At 41.6% G+C, this 15547-nt stretch overlaps 1 protein-coding gene across 4 annotated transcripts in view; it reads left to right on the top strand.

Moving 5' to 3' along the window:
• The window catches only part of tsnare1 (T-SNARE Domain Containing 1), a 650834-nt gene that overhangs the window by 203702 nt on the left and 431585 nt on the right, over positions 1-15547 (top strand). The gene's annotated exons all lie outside the window — the stretch shown is intronic.

The raw sequence follows: 15547 nt of genomic DNA, 5'->3' as shown, positions 1-15547 counted from the left end.
TTCTCTGTACGTTCAGGAGTCCGTCTAAATGCCTCTTTAGTGCCTCTTTGCTTCCGCCACTACTCCTGGCAGCCCATTCCAGGCACCTACCATGCTCTGTTTAAAAAAAGCCGTGGGTTTCCTCCGGAAAAGTGGCGACACTTGCGGGCTGCCCCCAGAACACTCTACGCAAAAGATGCATTTCACTGTGTGTTTCGATGTACACGTGACTAATAAAGATATCTTACCTTATTTTTAACCTTTCCCCCTCTCACCTTAAAGTTATACCCTCTAGTTTCTGACATTTCTATCCTGAGAAAGAGACTCTGGATTATTTGGACATCCTTCAAATATTCTTCTGGCCATGTGAAAGACTTTTTAAAAAAAAATCCTTTCTGTGGTCATCATGTTTACTTTTAGTAAATTCTGATGGCTGTTTGGACAGAGTGAAAAGGGCTGATGATGCAGATTGACTCGATTTTAAAATGTTAACAAGAAAGTGGAAACAATGGTGAAATGGAAGTGAGCATGGTCAATAAAGTCGCATGTGTAATCTAGAAAACAACAAGCCGTGTGTTTTTTGAAAAGCAGACTGACTTCTGGAAGTGGAATTTCAAGACAGTAGAATATCGTAGGGAGTGGAAAAAAAAACGAAAATGCTAAAAAAAAATACCAGCAGGTCAGGATGCCTCCATGGGAAGATACACAGTTAATGTTTCAGGTCTGGGATCCTACATCAGAACTGGGTCTGCATTTCTTACAGCGTTCATGGTTCTGATGAATGATCCTGGACCTTTCCACAGATGCTGCTCAACCTGCTGAGTTTTTCCAGCATTTTCTGTTTTTATTTCAGATTTCCAGCATCTGCAATCATGTCAATTTTCATTTCCTGCAGGAACGGAACAGGTTGTTGTTGGTGCTGAGATGGGGTTGGGGGCTGGTGAGAGGTTGGGTGGGGGAAGCAGGGGTCTGGGCTGTGGCTGGGGGTGGGCTTGGGCTGTTAGCTATGGGAGCCCAAGCTTCAGGAGCCTGGGCTGCTTTATGAATGCTGAAAGTGTACAGCAATTCATCATAAGAACAGGAAGTGGGACTCTCTTCAGCCAGACTGCCAGTTGTTCCTGGTCCATGTGTGCAGTTCATTCCACTTAGACATAACCATCTTCCCACCTTTTCCGATGATCGCCGACTTGAAATATATTGGGAGATTGTGGGAAGCCCACAACATTTCTATCCTATTATGTTTAAAGCGTGTTTATTGCAAGCCTCTGTGTGTGTCAGAGACAAGTTTCCTTTTTATTCCCCCATCAGTTGACTTGCTATGCCACGCTTGAGTCAATATTACACTGTCTATAAAAAGGGGAAGAAAATAATTGTGAATGGAGAGAGACTTCTCCAATTGGGCTGACCTTTAGTCTATTGACATTTTCATTTTAACATTTGTTTTATTGGGCCCTTAATCAAATAGAATAGTTTTAAAACAAACAGCTGTAAGCCATCAGAAGTGCTGTTATACAGCCAGTGTTTGATAATTTTAACAGGAGATGTAAAATATGGAATAATGTCTCATGAAATTTAATGATATGAAACAGGATCAAAAGACTGAAGTTGAGTATTAGAAACGAACCTTTCAGTTATCCAAACCATATTATTTTACTTGCCGCTTTTTCTCCACATTACAATGTATTTGCATTAAATACAAAAACAATTTATATTTTGGTTTGATCAAGCTAACAAGGTTCAGTTTCTTCAGAATACTTTTTTTTTGAATTATATTGCAGTTCACTAAAAAATAATACTACATACTTGGATGAAGCTGGATTAGACTCTGTCAAGCATACCCATGCAGTTCCAGTGACCAGAATAGAGTGGAGGAGCAGAACAACATGCGTGTAGGAATTGAGGGTGAGAAGTTGGTATTGCCCTCCAATGAATCAGATCTGCTTGCACCAAATGATTTCCACGGATCTGCAGATTTTCGTGATCCGTAGATTCTTTGTGGAAATGTGTGTTGTTAAATTTTCCAGCAGGTGTTCAGGAAAGAATGACAAATTTCTAATAAATGACCACTTATCAAAGTCCCTGATGTACTACACCTGTACCTTGGCAACTAGTCCCAGTTATGAGCAGCTGGAGTATCAATTATAGCTTCCTAATGGGCTGATTTGGAGTGTCATATGCTGTAATGTTTAGCTAATTGACATAACTGTTTGTTTAATAGTATAAAAATGCGCTTAATTATAAAATTAGCACGAAGTTGCACCCCAATGTACTGCAGCTGGTTTCCTAATGTCATACCTCAGGGAGATGAGGGTGTTACAACACAGAAAAGTTGCTGACTGAAGGAAGCATGTATATAGCACATTAGTTGAAGCATTTTGTCTGTAATTTATCTGGAGTTAGTTTAGCCTTTAATTTTTGAGGTGACCCAGGCTAAGTACATATAATCAAATACCAGTTTGTGAGGCTTTTGCATGGCTCCCATATTGCGACCAGATTCAGTCAGTGCCTAGCTTTTGGATGCAGACAATGATGGCACAGGGGAACGTGCTTCCTCTAATGCCCTGCCCTTCCCTCTCATCGGCCCTGATATTATTGGAATGGGAAAAAAGTTGGAGAGCCTGGTAGGGGTCAATGATCTCAAACAGAGAACAGATGCTGATTAGACAACTGCAAAACATACTTAAGGCTGATGTTCAGTGATTACAGCTTGGCGTTCAACACCGTCATCCCCTTAGTACTAATCACCAAGTTTCAATACCTGGGCCTCTGTACCTCCCTCTGCAACTGGATCCTCGACTTCCTTATCGGAAGACCACATCAGATTCCTGAACGGTCCATGAACACTCCCTCGTTATTCCTTACACTATTTATTTATTTTTGTAATTTATAGTAATTTTATGTCTTCCTTCTGCACTGCTTATGAAAAACAATAAATTTCACGTCAGTGATAATAAATCTGATTCTGATTCTGATATTTAAATGATACTTGGTATTGGTCAGCAGTGGGTGCAAGTACTTCCTGACTGAAGGTCAAGGCCAGTGTTCCTGGGAATAGTCCTTGGCAGTCTCCTTTAGGCAGTGAGTTGTAATGATCTGAAATGTATAATTTGACATGTAATGGACGCAGATTCAGTTGTGGCTTTCAAAACAGAACTGGGTAAACATTTAATGTGGAGGAAAAAATCCAAGGCTCTTGGGGAAGATCAGAGATTGGGGCTGACTGAATTGTTCTAACAAGGATTCTAGAGTTTCAGACCTGAAACATTAACTTTATTTCTCTTTCCGCAGATGCTGCCTGACCTGTTTAGTGTTTTCAGCATTTTCTGTTTTTATTTCAGATTTCCAGTGTCCGCGGTTTTTATTTTTTTGCTCTCCTAAGAGCTCACATAGATTCAATGGGTCAAATGGCTTTCTTCTGTGCTATTTTGAGGAAATTGCAGATGAATACAATACAGTTCAAAAAACTAAACAGAAAAGACGTTGTAAATCTAACAATCCAGTCCTGAGCCTAACATCTCTTTGTTTCCATAGTTATTCTTCTCTGATGAAATGTACACCCACACAGGCAGATGGAATTAAATGGTGAGAAGTGTGATCTGATGGATTTTGGAATGGAGAATAAGGAGAGACAGCATACATTAAACAACACAATTTAAAAATGGATGCAGGGACAGAGAGGTCTGAAGAGTATATACTGTAATATTCGAAGATGATGAGACAAATTGTCACTCAATGAAAAAGCAGGACAAGATTCTTGGCTTTATTAGTGGAAGCATAGAATACAAAAGCAAGAAATTTATGCTTCCCTTTAAAAAATCAGTGGTTAGATTTAAACTGGAGCATTATATCCACTTTTGGGTACCACATTTCAGGAGATGTGCCAATACTTTACAGAGGGCTCAGAGACTTCTTCAATCTCTGTTGAACCTATAATACGTAATGTGAAGCTATGCCTATATTATAACAGTGACTGTTCTCAGAAATACTTCACAGGCTCTTAAGCACATTGTGACATTCTGAGGGAGACAAGTTTGTGTTCCTTTATGAAGATCTTTAGTCAAGAGGAGGGAGCAGAGAGGCTGGGATTGTATTCCTCAGCAGAGAAGGTGAAGGGAGATTTAATAATGTGATCACAGCTATGAAAAGTTTAAGGTTTAAAGAGAAACTGATTCCACTGACAAGAGGCTTAGAATCAGGTCTAAGTTAATTGATGAAATAATCAGAAAGGGGAATGAAGAGAATTGTTTTATGTAATGAGCTATTATGATCTGGGTTGCACTGGATTAAAGCATAGAAGCAGATTCAATACTTACTTTCAAAATGAATTGGATAAATATTCAAAATGAAAACATTGGGAGGACTATAGAGAAAAATTACCTCCGTGCGCCTAATTCGAAAGATCTTTGAATGAGCTGGTGTGAACCCGATGGATGGAATAACTTCCTTTTGCGCTGTGTGATTCTGTGATTTCCGAGCTTCAAAATAAGTGCAATCAAACAGTGATCTGCCAGAAATGTGTGTACAAATCCAACTGAACACACCAAATAATGGAGCCCAAAAAGAACGAGTATCTTGTGAAAGTAAAGGAAAATCTCTTCAATTTTAATGGTTGTATGATGCTCAAAGCAAAGAATCAAGTTTGAAGAAGGGAAGCTGCTTATAGACAGCAATTCAATGCCTGAGTTTGGCTGTTGCTTAAGTATTGTGCATATTGACTGTGCATTGGACTGAAATTTTATCCATGTTTCCTAACCTGTTGGTGTCATCTCTTTCATGTTTTCCTTTCAAAAAATTACTATTGAATTTTGTAATTGAACAATGACATTAGGATGGAGATATTTAGTGTACAGAAAATAAACTAGCAAACACCCAGTGGTTGCTGAATTTAGTTTTGCTTTTATTGGCTAACTGAACCGTATCAGAGTGCACAAAAAAAATGTTCTCCACTGCTGTTGACAAGTGATGCAACAGGTGAGATGTGACCTTTGGCCAAGAGCAACACTGAGATTTCCTTAACTCTTGTGACACTTTATCTTCATTGTGATATATAGTGTTTATCCATATACTATATATGACAACATAATCACACAGGAGGCTGCAAACACAGTGCTACCTATTCCTGAAGTAAGGATGTCAGGCATGTGGTATTTGATTTAAAAGTCCACTAATGGACAACTGTCAGTCTGTTTTAGACTATTAAGGGAATTGCATATTCTGATTACCCATGTATCCAAGGTGATATACCAAAAAGATGTACTGACAGCATTGGAGAGTCTTTGTAATTTTCTGTTTTTTCATTATAGGTGACCTTTTATGGATTTTCTCTTTCTCTTGAAATAATGACCATACTTGTGCTTTATGATACATTTCCACTTCTGGAAGGTATCACTAACATGCTTGCTAAAGAGTGTCCTCTGCCAGCAGGAAAGATAAGACCTAAGGGTGAATGGGAGCACCAACACTTGCATCTTCCTGTCCAAATCACAAAGCAGTCCTGACTTGGAAGTATATTGCTATTTCTTCATCATTGCTGGGTCTAGATGCTGGAACTTCCTACCCGACAGCACTCTGGGAGTACCTTGGAGCATGTGCACTGCCCCCCTTCCTGAAATCAATGACCAGCTCTTTTGTTTTGCTGACGTTGAAGGAAAGGTTGTTGTCATGACACCATGTCACTAAGCTCCCTATCTCCTTTCTGTTACAGAGAACATAGAACACTACAGCACATTACAGGCCCTTTGGCTTACAATGTTGTGCCAACATTTTATCCTGCTCTGAGGTCCATCTAACCCTTCCCTCCCACATAGCTCCCTATTTCTCTATCAGTCATGTGTCTATCTAAGAGTCTCTTAAATGTCCCTAATGTATCTGCCCCCACAACCTCTGCAGGCAGTGCGTTCCACGCACCCACCATTCCCTGTGTAAAAAAAACTTACCCCTGACATCCCCCTTATACCTTCCTCCAATCACCTTAAAATTATGTCCCCTCGTGTTAGCCATTGTCGCACTGGGAAAAAGTCTCTGACTGTCCACTCGATCTATGCCTCCTATCATCTTGTACACCTCTGTCAAGTCCCCTCTTGATGTGGCCCTCCTGATGTGACGGTGGTATCATCTGCAAACTTGTAGATGGAGTTAGAGCAGAATCTGGCCACGCATTCATGAGTGTATAGGGAGTAGAGTAGGGGCTGAGGACAGAGCCTTGTGGGGCACCAGTGTCGAGAATAATGTGGCGGAGGTGTTGCTGCCTATCCTTACTGATTGCGGTCTTTTGGTCAGGAAGTCAAGGATCCAGTTGCAAAGGGAGGTGTTGAGCCCCAGGTCTTGGAGTTTGGTGATGAGTTTGCTTGGAATTCTAGTATTGAAGGCGGAGCTGAAGTCATTAAACAACAGTCTAATGTTGGTGTCTTTACTGTCTAGATGCTCTTGAGGTGAGTGTGGGGCCAGGGAGAAGGCGTCTGCTGTAAACCTGTTTCAGTGGTAGGTGAACTGCAGTGGGTCGAGGTTATCTGGGAGGCTGGACTTAATGCGTGCCATGACCAACCTCTTGAAGTACTTCATGTTGGTGGATGTCAGAGCCACCGGACAGTGGCCATTAAGGCATGTTACCTTGTTTTTCTTAGGTACCGGGATGATAGTGATCTTCTTAAAGCAGGTGGGAACCTCAGATTGAAGTAGGGAGAGGTTAAAAATGTCTGCAAATACCCCCGCCAGCAGATCTACACAGGATCTAAGGACACGGCCAGGGACACCATCCAGGCCAGATGCTTTCCATGGGTTCACTCTCTGGAAGACTGATCTTACGTCCGCAGTGGTGACTGTGGGTTCATGTGCATTGGAGGTTGTCAGGGTGGGTGGTGACATTCCACTCCCCTTCTGTTCAAAACGTGCGTAGAATGTGTTAAGCTCACCAGGAAGGGATTCGTCGTTGTTGGCGATGCTGCCCAACTTCGTTTTGTAGCCCATTATAGCATGTAAGCCCTGCCACAACTGACGGCTGGTCTGGGACTTGATCTTGGACTGGTATTGTCTCTTGGTGTCTCTGATAGCCAAGAAGATAACCTTCACCAGAAGGACAGCAGCGATTGAGGAAGGTGTCTTACCACCACCTTCTCAAGGGCAGTTAAGAATGGACAGTAAAGGCTGTCCTTGCTGGTGATCCCACATCTGAAATAGTGAATGAAAAGAGGGCATTTGGGTGTGTAGGGGAAGGTTAATGAAGATGGAGAGATTCATGAAGGAGACAAGATATGCATTCGGACTGGCCCGGTAGCGACCCCAGGTTGATGTAGCATAGTTGCCCTGGGGGTGTCCAGTGATTGGTACTCCCAGGACAGTGGATGGACGCTCCAGCCAAGTTTCCTTCGTGGTTTAATTTGATATAGAAAAGGTCATAATCAGAGAGAGAGATCCTTATTAGTCACATGTACGTCGAAACACACAGTAAAATGAATCTTTTGTGTAGTGTTCTGGGGCCAGCCCGCAAGTGTCGCCATGCTTCTGGTGCCAACATAGCATGCCCACAACTTCCTAACCTGTACGTCTTTGGAATGTGGGAGGAAACCGGAGCACCTGGAGGAAACCCATGCGGACATGGGGAGAATGTACAAACTCCTTACAGCTAGTGGTCAGAATTGAACCCGGGTCACTGGCGCTGTAAAGCGTTATGCTAACGTTCCCGAAAAAAGCCAAAAATTTCTCACTGTAAAAAGTAATTCTATGCATTCAGATCTCTAGGTTAATATGCTAATAAGTCTCCACTGCATTCTTTTTTTCTGAAAGAAGTTGCTTTAGTTAAATAAAAACAATTCTAGATGTTAGAGTTACATAGTAACTGCAGCTCCTTTTTTGGATCTATTAATCTGTTAAAATATTTTTTTAAAAACGTTGTTTAAAAGTACCTAGTCCCTCAAAATGCTTTCTTGACAGCCTTGTTGAGACGTTATGCTTTCCCATGGTGTATAGAGCATATTTCAGTATGACTGAATGGTTATACAAGAGAAAGCTTTTACAATTTGGCAGCACTTTATAGCTTGTGTCATTGTCATTCATTTACTCCGTCTGTGGTTCTGAGACTGGACTACCTGCAATAGGCATCAAAAGGCACTTGAAAGATACCACCAATGCTGTCTCTGTAAAATCCTCCAAATTCACTGGAAAACCAATCAAACCAATCACAGGCTGACACCCATGCATTGAGACTTTATTAAACTCAGTTGGCTCCATTGAGCAGGCCATGTCACTTGCAAGCCCAATGTCAGATTATTATGAACTCTGTCACAGGAGGAGATTAACAGAGAACAGAGGAAAAATATCAAAGATTTGCTTGAATCCTCCTCAAAAAATTGCAGCATTGCCATTGACTCCTGCGAATCCCTGGCCCATGACTGCTCAAAGTGGAGCAGGAACATTTGGCATAGTATTAAATTCATGTTTTGACAGCTCACAGGAGTCCAGCGTAAGCTGTGGAATGAAAATAACAAAAAAGCTACAAATGCTAGATATCTGAACAAGAAACAAAGTGCTGGAAACATTCAACAGGTCAGGCAGCATCTCTGGAAAGAGAAACAGAGTTCATGTTTCAGATTGAAGACATCCTCAGAACTGGGAAGCCTGTTAACTTTGTTTTCTCTCTTTCCCGGGTTCTAATGGTCTTTGACCTGAAATGTTAACTCTTTTTCTCTGTCCTCAAATGCCTGACCTGCTGAGTGTTTTGGGCATTTTCTGTTTTTTATTATAAAAGCAGTGGTAGGAACACACGAGCTGCACACTTACCCCGTCAGGCTCTTTCTGCCGTCTCTGGAAGAATCTGCAATTCCCACGTTGGTCTCAGAGTTGCTGCAGAATCCATAACACAGGAGTGGAAGCAAGTCATCCCTAATCCAAATGAGGACAACAAAGAAGAAGAAGCTGAAGATGAAGAAGATCTCCTGGCTCAGACCTGGCTTATCCCAATCATATCACTGCTGCTTTAGGGCAGATAAATGCATAAATAATACTCTGTGCACTTTAATTTATGTAGACTGTATTGTCCTGAGTGAAAACACACCAGCTATACCACAATAGGTGTAGAGGTATTGAAGCCCTGACTGATTTTATGAACTAGTGCAGAACAATGTGGGTTAAGCAAATTTCCAAGTGTAAATTGCACTGTCCAGTCCCTAGACCAGAATCTCACATACTTATGTGGCAAATGAATCTTAACAATTTTATAACTTTAACTTTTCAAAGTAAAAAGTAATGAGAAAGAAAAATAGGTTGGACAAATGTAAGGAAATATTATCTTAACATTTACTAGGATATTGCCAGAATAGAGGGCCAGAGTTATAGGGAGAGGTTGGCCAGGCCAGGTCTTTATTTGCTATTTACAATATCCGCTGATGATTTGGCTGAGAGACCTAATCTTTCTGATAACGTAAAACCATGCGGGAATATGAGTGATATTAAGAATGCAAAGAGGCTTCAAGGGGGTATAGATGAGCTAGGCTGATAGGCAACATCATGTCAGGTAGAGTACCATATGGGGAAAAAATGTGAGGTTATCCACTTCAGTAGAAAAATAGTGAAAGATAAGTAAATGTTCAAAGGAACCTGGGTGTCCTTGTATACAAGTCACTGAAAGTTAACACACAGATGCAGCTGGCAATTAGGAAGGCAAATTATATGTTGGCTTTTATCACCATGATTTAAATACAAGTGTAGCCATGTCTTATTGCAAAACGGAGGGATCAAGCAAGATGGCGCTGGAGCGTGGCTACTCGTTGCAAGCTGCTCTCTACAGATCTACTCCTTACCCTTACTATAATACCAATACCTTGGGAAGACCATACCTGGAATATTGTGTACAATTTTGATCACCTTATTTGGAAAAGTAGAGCAGGATAGATTCATAAATTGATTCCTGGGATCATTCTAAATTGGTAACCCCATTTTCATACAACTAGAGGCAGCAATAACTCAAAGCCAAATTTGGACCCTGACAGACAGGAGTGGCAGGGTTGTCGTATGAAGAGAGATTCAGTAGACTTGGCCACTAGTTTAGAAGAATCAGAGGTGACCTCGTTTGAGACATGCAAGTTAATAGTCTCAAAGTAAGGAGTAGCTTATTTGGAATTGAAATGAGGAGAAATTTCTTAATACAAAAGATAAAGAATCTTTGGAGTTCTCTGCCCAGGAATGCTGTGGAATCTCAATCATTTATTGTGTTCAGTACAGAGACTTCTGGATATTAAAGGAATCAAGGGATGCAGAGACAGGACAGGATAATGTCACCTGAGGTAAAAAAATCAGTCATGATCTTGTTGAATAGCAGAGGTGGTTCATGGAACCCAATGGTTTATTCTGGTTCATATTTCTTATGGTGGAAGGATTAGTTAAGGATTTGTACAGCTTAGAAACAGGCCATTCGGCCCACTGTGTTGATGCTGACTATCATGCCTGTCTACACTAATCCCACTTGTCTGCATTAATTCCATATTCCTCCATGCCCTGTTCATTCAACTACCTGTCCAGGTGTCTTTGAAATGTTGTTTTAAGAGGCTGCGGGGAAGTCCAAAGGGATGTACAATTAGTTAAGTGATTCGACAGAAATGCATCAGATTATAAAAATGTGAAATTGTTGTAAGGAAAAGTAAATAGAAGTCCTTTGAAACTCATCCACGCCTCCAATGGTGCTTCAGTTGTGACAGGTTTGATGCTCAACAGCATGCTAACAACAGTTTTGCTTGTGGGTTTCCCACATGGGAACACAGACAAGTCCAAGGTGTCAGGTGTTATTGAACTAGCTTTGCATGAGGCAATACTTTCTCTTATGTGCACATCTGGGGGCTCTCAGGGCAGAGGGGCTTGGGACTTGAGGCTGTGTTACGGATTGGAAGGGAGGCTTGGACCGAGGGTCTTCTGCCAATGTTGGTAATGTCCGTGATTTCCTATTGGTGTGAGGAGGTCAGTGTGTGGTGGTGGGCAGTGAGTTGGGTTGTATGAGGCCTTGGGATATAGATCGAGGGGATAGTGGGTCAGATGAACAGAGCTTGTTGGGGGTGGGGAGAGGGTAGGTAATCAGGTCTTTGGGGAGGGGGGGTCAAAATTTGGCAAATCAGTGAATTGGGTTAGATGATAGTCACCTCGAGGTGGAGATATTGGGTGACTAGGGGCTAGAGAGGGGTTGAGACATTGGAGTCGGGTCAGGTTGGATGTCCATGAGCTGGATGGAGGGGTGGTGGCCAACTGATATTGTGAGCTTGGTGGAGTTGGGTGTCAGTACTGTCAGGAGATTAAGAATCGATTAAGGCAAAAGTGACTGCAGATGCTGGAATCTGGAGCAAGAAAGAAACTGTTGGAGGAACTCAGTGGGTTGGGCAACATCTGTGAGGGGAAAGGAATTGTTAATATTTCAGGTCAAGCCCCTGTGTCAGGTTTGTTGAGTTCCTCCAGTGGATTGTTTGTTGATTAGCAATTGATACTATGGCTGTGGAAAGATGTAGGTCAGAAGGAAATCTGCTAAAGAAATAATATAACAGTAAACTAGCCGAGTGGGGTTCGCAGTTTTGTGCTGGGACCTGCTCAGGGAGGTTCCCTTTAAATTGTGCTATTGCAGGAGAAACAGCACAGTGAAAATCTGATTGGCTAATGAATACCTCATACCAATGTGACCTAATTTGTAATTAAAAAAACATAACCCAAGCAATCGCATCATTACATTCTTGACCAACATGGAAAGGAGTTCATCTGTCTCAGCCTGATTCATGACAGGAAGTGTCCAGGTGAATATCCAGAATGACATGATTCATCAGGGAAATCTTAATAAACGTGTTATGCTCTGGAAGATTGATATGCCAACATCCAGAACTGAAAATAAGGGGGTAATGGGAGTAATTGGATTTTTCTTTTGGGAACTGATGTGGATTTAGTAGACTAAAGGTTTCTTTCTGTATCATAGTTAGTAAGTATGTGGCCAAATTTTTGGCAAGGTGAGAGACCAGTAAAACAGAGATTTGGTTGTCCTTGTATGCCTCTGCCTGATATGGCAAGAAACTGCAGAGAGTTGTGGACACAGCTACCTGACGGCTGCACAGGAGGCGCGGTGCACTTGATCTTTATTGTTCAAATTGATGTACAACAATCTACAGCAATCATCATATATAGTTATACAATGATCAAAGTCCATCAGCATCGACAGCAATGTTCAGTCTTTGGAACTGCTGCGACACTCTCGGTTCTGAGCCTTCAGGGTGAATCTCATCTTTCCTCCGTTGACGTCTTCGCCTCCAATGGAGTCTTCGGATCCCCACCCATCATCAATGTCTTGTTTGGTCGGACGCGTCTCATCTTCCTTCAGGTTGCCGCTTCAACCTGAAATACTAAAACAGCCTCCCCTCCATGGGCTCTGTCTACACTTCTTGCTGCCTCGGTAAAGCAGCCAACATAATCAAGGACCACTCCCACCCTGGACATTCTCCCTTCTCCCCACTTCCATTGGGTAGAAGATAAAAAAGCCCAAAAGCATGTACCACCAGGCTCAAGGACAGCTTCTATCCCACTGTTATAAGATTATTGAACGGACCCCTTGTACGATAAGGTGGACTCTTGACCACACAGTCTATCTCGTTATGGCCTTGCACTTTATTGTCTGCTTGCACTGCACTTTCTCTGTACTGTAACACAATATTCTGCATTCTATTGCTTTTCTCTTGTATTACCTTGATGTGATGAAATAATCTGTATGGATGGCAAGCAAAGCAAAGTTTTTCACTATACCTTGGTACATGTGACAATAATAAACCAATTTACCAAGAGCTTGAAATCCGTTACAGCAGTCAAGGAATTTACATTCAAGTAATATATAAAGCTGGTATCAGTAACCATCATCAATGCAATTACCAAATGGCCATAAAAACCTATTTAGTTCACTCATATCATTACTGACTCTGGCCTGTATATGACCCCAGATCTACCAATGTGGTTGACTTTTAACTTTCCCACTGAAAAAGTCACAGAAAGTCAATGTAAGGATATAGTCATTTAGGTACGGTTGAGGTTAAAGGTATTGATCTTGTTACGGATTAGGTTACTATTTGGTAACTATCCCTTTAAGGCATAGTACAGTAGTGTGTGTGTGTGTGTGTGTGTGTGTGTGTGGGGCGTTATTACGACAACAACAGGAGATAACGACATTCTGACGTTTTGGTTCAGTCAGAGAAAAAAGAGAGAGAAAGAGAGAGACACTGCCTGCTGGTCTCTGTATCAATGGATGAAAAACAATAACTGTGTCTGTCACTACAATCCACGTATGGATTTTTGGAATGATCCGGTGGAGTCCACTTTGTCGTTAACCTGTAGAAGGAAACAGGTATTTGTGTGGACGGCCACGTCTCGAATGCCTTTTGGGGTGGCAGATACTTCGGAACAAAGCAGTGGAGATCATCAGGGACTGAGGTGTCGTATGGGTTCCATTGTGGAACATTTGGATCTTGTAATGTCTCTACTCTCTCTCTCTACATTTCCTCTCCAGTCAATGGTGGTTTTGCAGAAACCTTTGCTCGCGTTTCACCTTATGGCTTGCTGAACTGAACTTTGAGAACTATTCCTGGACTTAGAGTTTGGGAATTTGCCACACACACACTTCGAGTTTAGTTTTTGGGGTTAATGTTTAATATCTAACATTTTTATTTTTCTTATTATCATAAGTAGTTATTAATAAAATAGTTTCTAACACTTATACATAACTCGGTGTGTTTCTTTTGTTGCTGGTACGTAACAATCTTTATTGTAAGAGGTGTGAGGAATATGAGTCAGGAAGTTTTACTTCAATTTTTCTTATTGGAGCTTGGTGAAATCTCATCTAGAATACTGTGTAACTTTACTTCAGGGATGGTCCACCTGCCTTGGTACAGCAGCAGTGAAAGCTCATGAGATTGATTCCTGGGATGAGAAGCTTTCCAGTGAGGAATGATTGAGAACTCTCTGGAGTTCACAAGAAACAAATAGAGGCTTGGATTTATATTTCATGCCCTCAGTTCATCCCAAAATGCTTTACAGCCAATTAAGTACTTTTGACGTGCAATCACTATTGTAATATAGAAAGTGTCAAAGAATGAGAGACGATCTCTTTGAAACATAAAGTTCTCAGAGGAATTGACAGGGTGGAATGTGAGAGGCTGCTCCCCTGTCCACAGAGACCAGAACTAGAAGTGATAGTCTCAGGATAAGAGGCTTACCAGTTAGGTCTAAGAGTAGGAAATAGTTGGCTGAAGGGCCTGTATTGCACTGTATTGTTCTATAGTTCTTCATCCAGAGGGTTGAGAATCCTTGGAATTCTCCGTTCCAAAGGAATATATCCTGGAATGGAATTGACAGATCTTTGAATACCAAGAGAATCAAGGGATGACGGGATTGGGCAGGAAAGTGGACAAGGTACAAGATCAGGCTGTAGTTTGAATGATGGACTGGCTTGAAGGATATGTAGTATGAGGGAAAACGAGCCATTGAAGAGTCACATGGGACTCAGGTCTGTTTCAAGAGCCAAAGGTTTATTATATAGGTATTTATGTTCAGGTCCTCCCAGTTTAGGAATGCAGTCTGTACATACAAACGAGCGTTTGGGAGATTGGCAGGATGGATTTGCCAGCTGGTGCGGGGCTGCAGGCATCTTCTGCTGTGTGGGAACATGGTTCATGGCCATATTTCTGATTTATGAGCAGTTCAGGTTATGACCTGCTCAGTAACCTGGGGAGAACTTGTATAAGCATAATTATATATCAGGCACTCTTCCATCGGGCAGAAGATACAGAAGCCTGAAAGCATGTCTCACCAGGCTCAAGGACAGCTTCTATCCCACTGTTATGAGATTATTGAACAGTTCCCTAGTATGATAAGGTGGACTCTTAACATCACAATCTGCTTCGTTATGACCTTGCACCTTATTGTCAATCTGAAATGCACTTTCTCTGTAGCTGTTACACTTTATTCTGCATTCTGTTATTGTTTTACCTTGTACGACCTCAATGCACTGTGTAATGATTGATCTGTGTGAACAGCATGCAAGACAAGTTTTTCACTGTACATGTGACAATAATAAACCAATTCCAAATTGTATAAAACTGGAGGGGCGAGGGTTGTCATAAATCTCAGGTAACCAATGCCACAGAACAAAGGGAAGAATCCATTATTATTACCCTTTTCCAGTTCTTACCAGTTTGTGACAAACCAATATTAACAATTGAATACATGCATTATATGCAAACCCAATGAGGTGTTTTACAAATTATCAGGGAATAGTTCTACCCTCCCATGGACAGCTAATAGACAGCAGTTGGGTCTCTCCTTGATGCAAACCAGACACCCTGTTCTCTGTCCCTGAACAAGACAATAGCCCTGCATTCTGTGACCTTGTGTATCCAGCTCAAACTCAATGCTGGTAAAGGAGGCCTAGCTGGCCAGTTCCTTCTGAGAGACCAGAGAATTGGAATGTGGTGAAGTCCTGCAATACCTAGCCAATTATTTGTAACAGAAATGTGACTACCCTCATTTTATTATTACTTGTCTAACTGCTGTGATCCTGCTTTCACCT

Source organism: Pristis pectinata, chromosome 9 (assembly GCF_009764475.1).
Source record: "Pristis pectinata isolate sPriPec2 chromosome 9, sPriPec2.1.pri, whole genome shotgun sequence".
Lineage (NCBI taxonomy): Eukaryota > Metazoa > Chordata > Chondrichthyes > Rhinopristiformes > Pristidae > Pristis > Pristis pectinata.
This window is presented reverse-complemented; position numbering and strand designations above follow the sequence as displayed.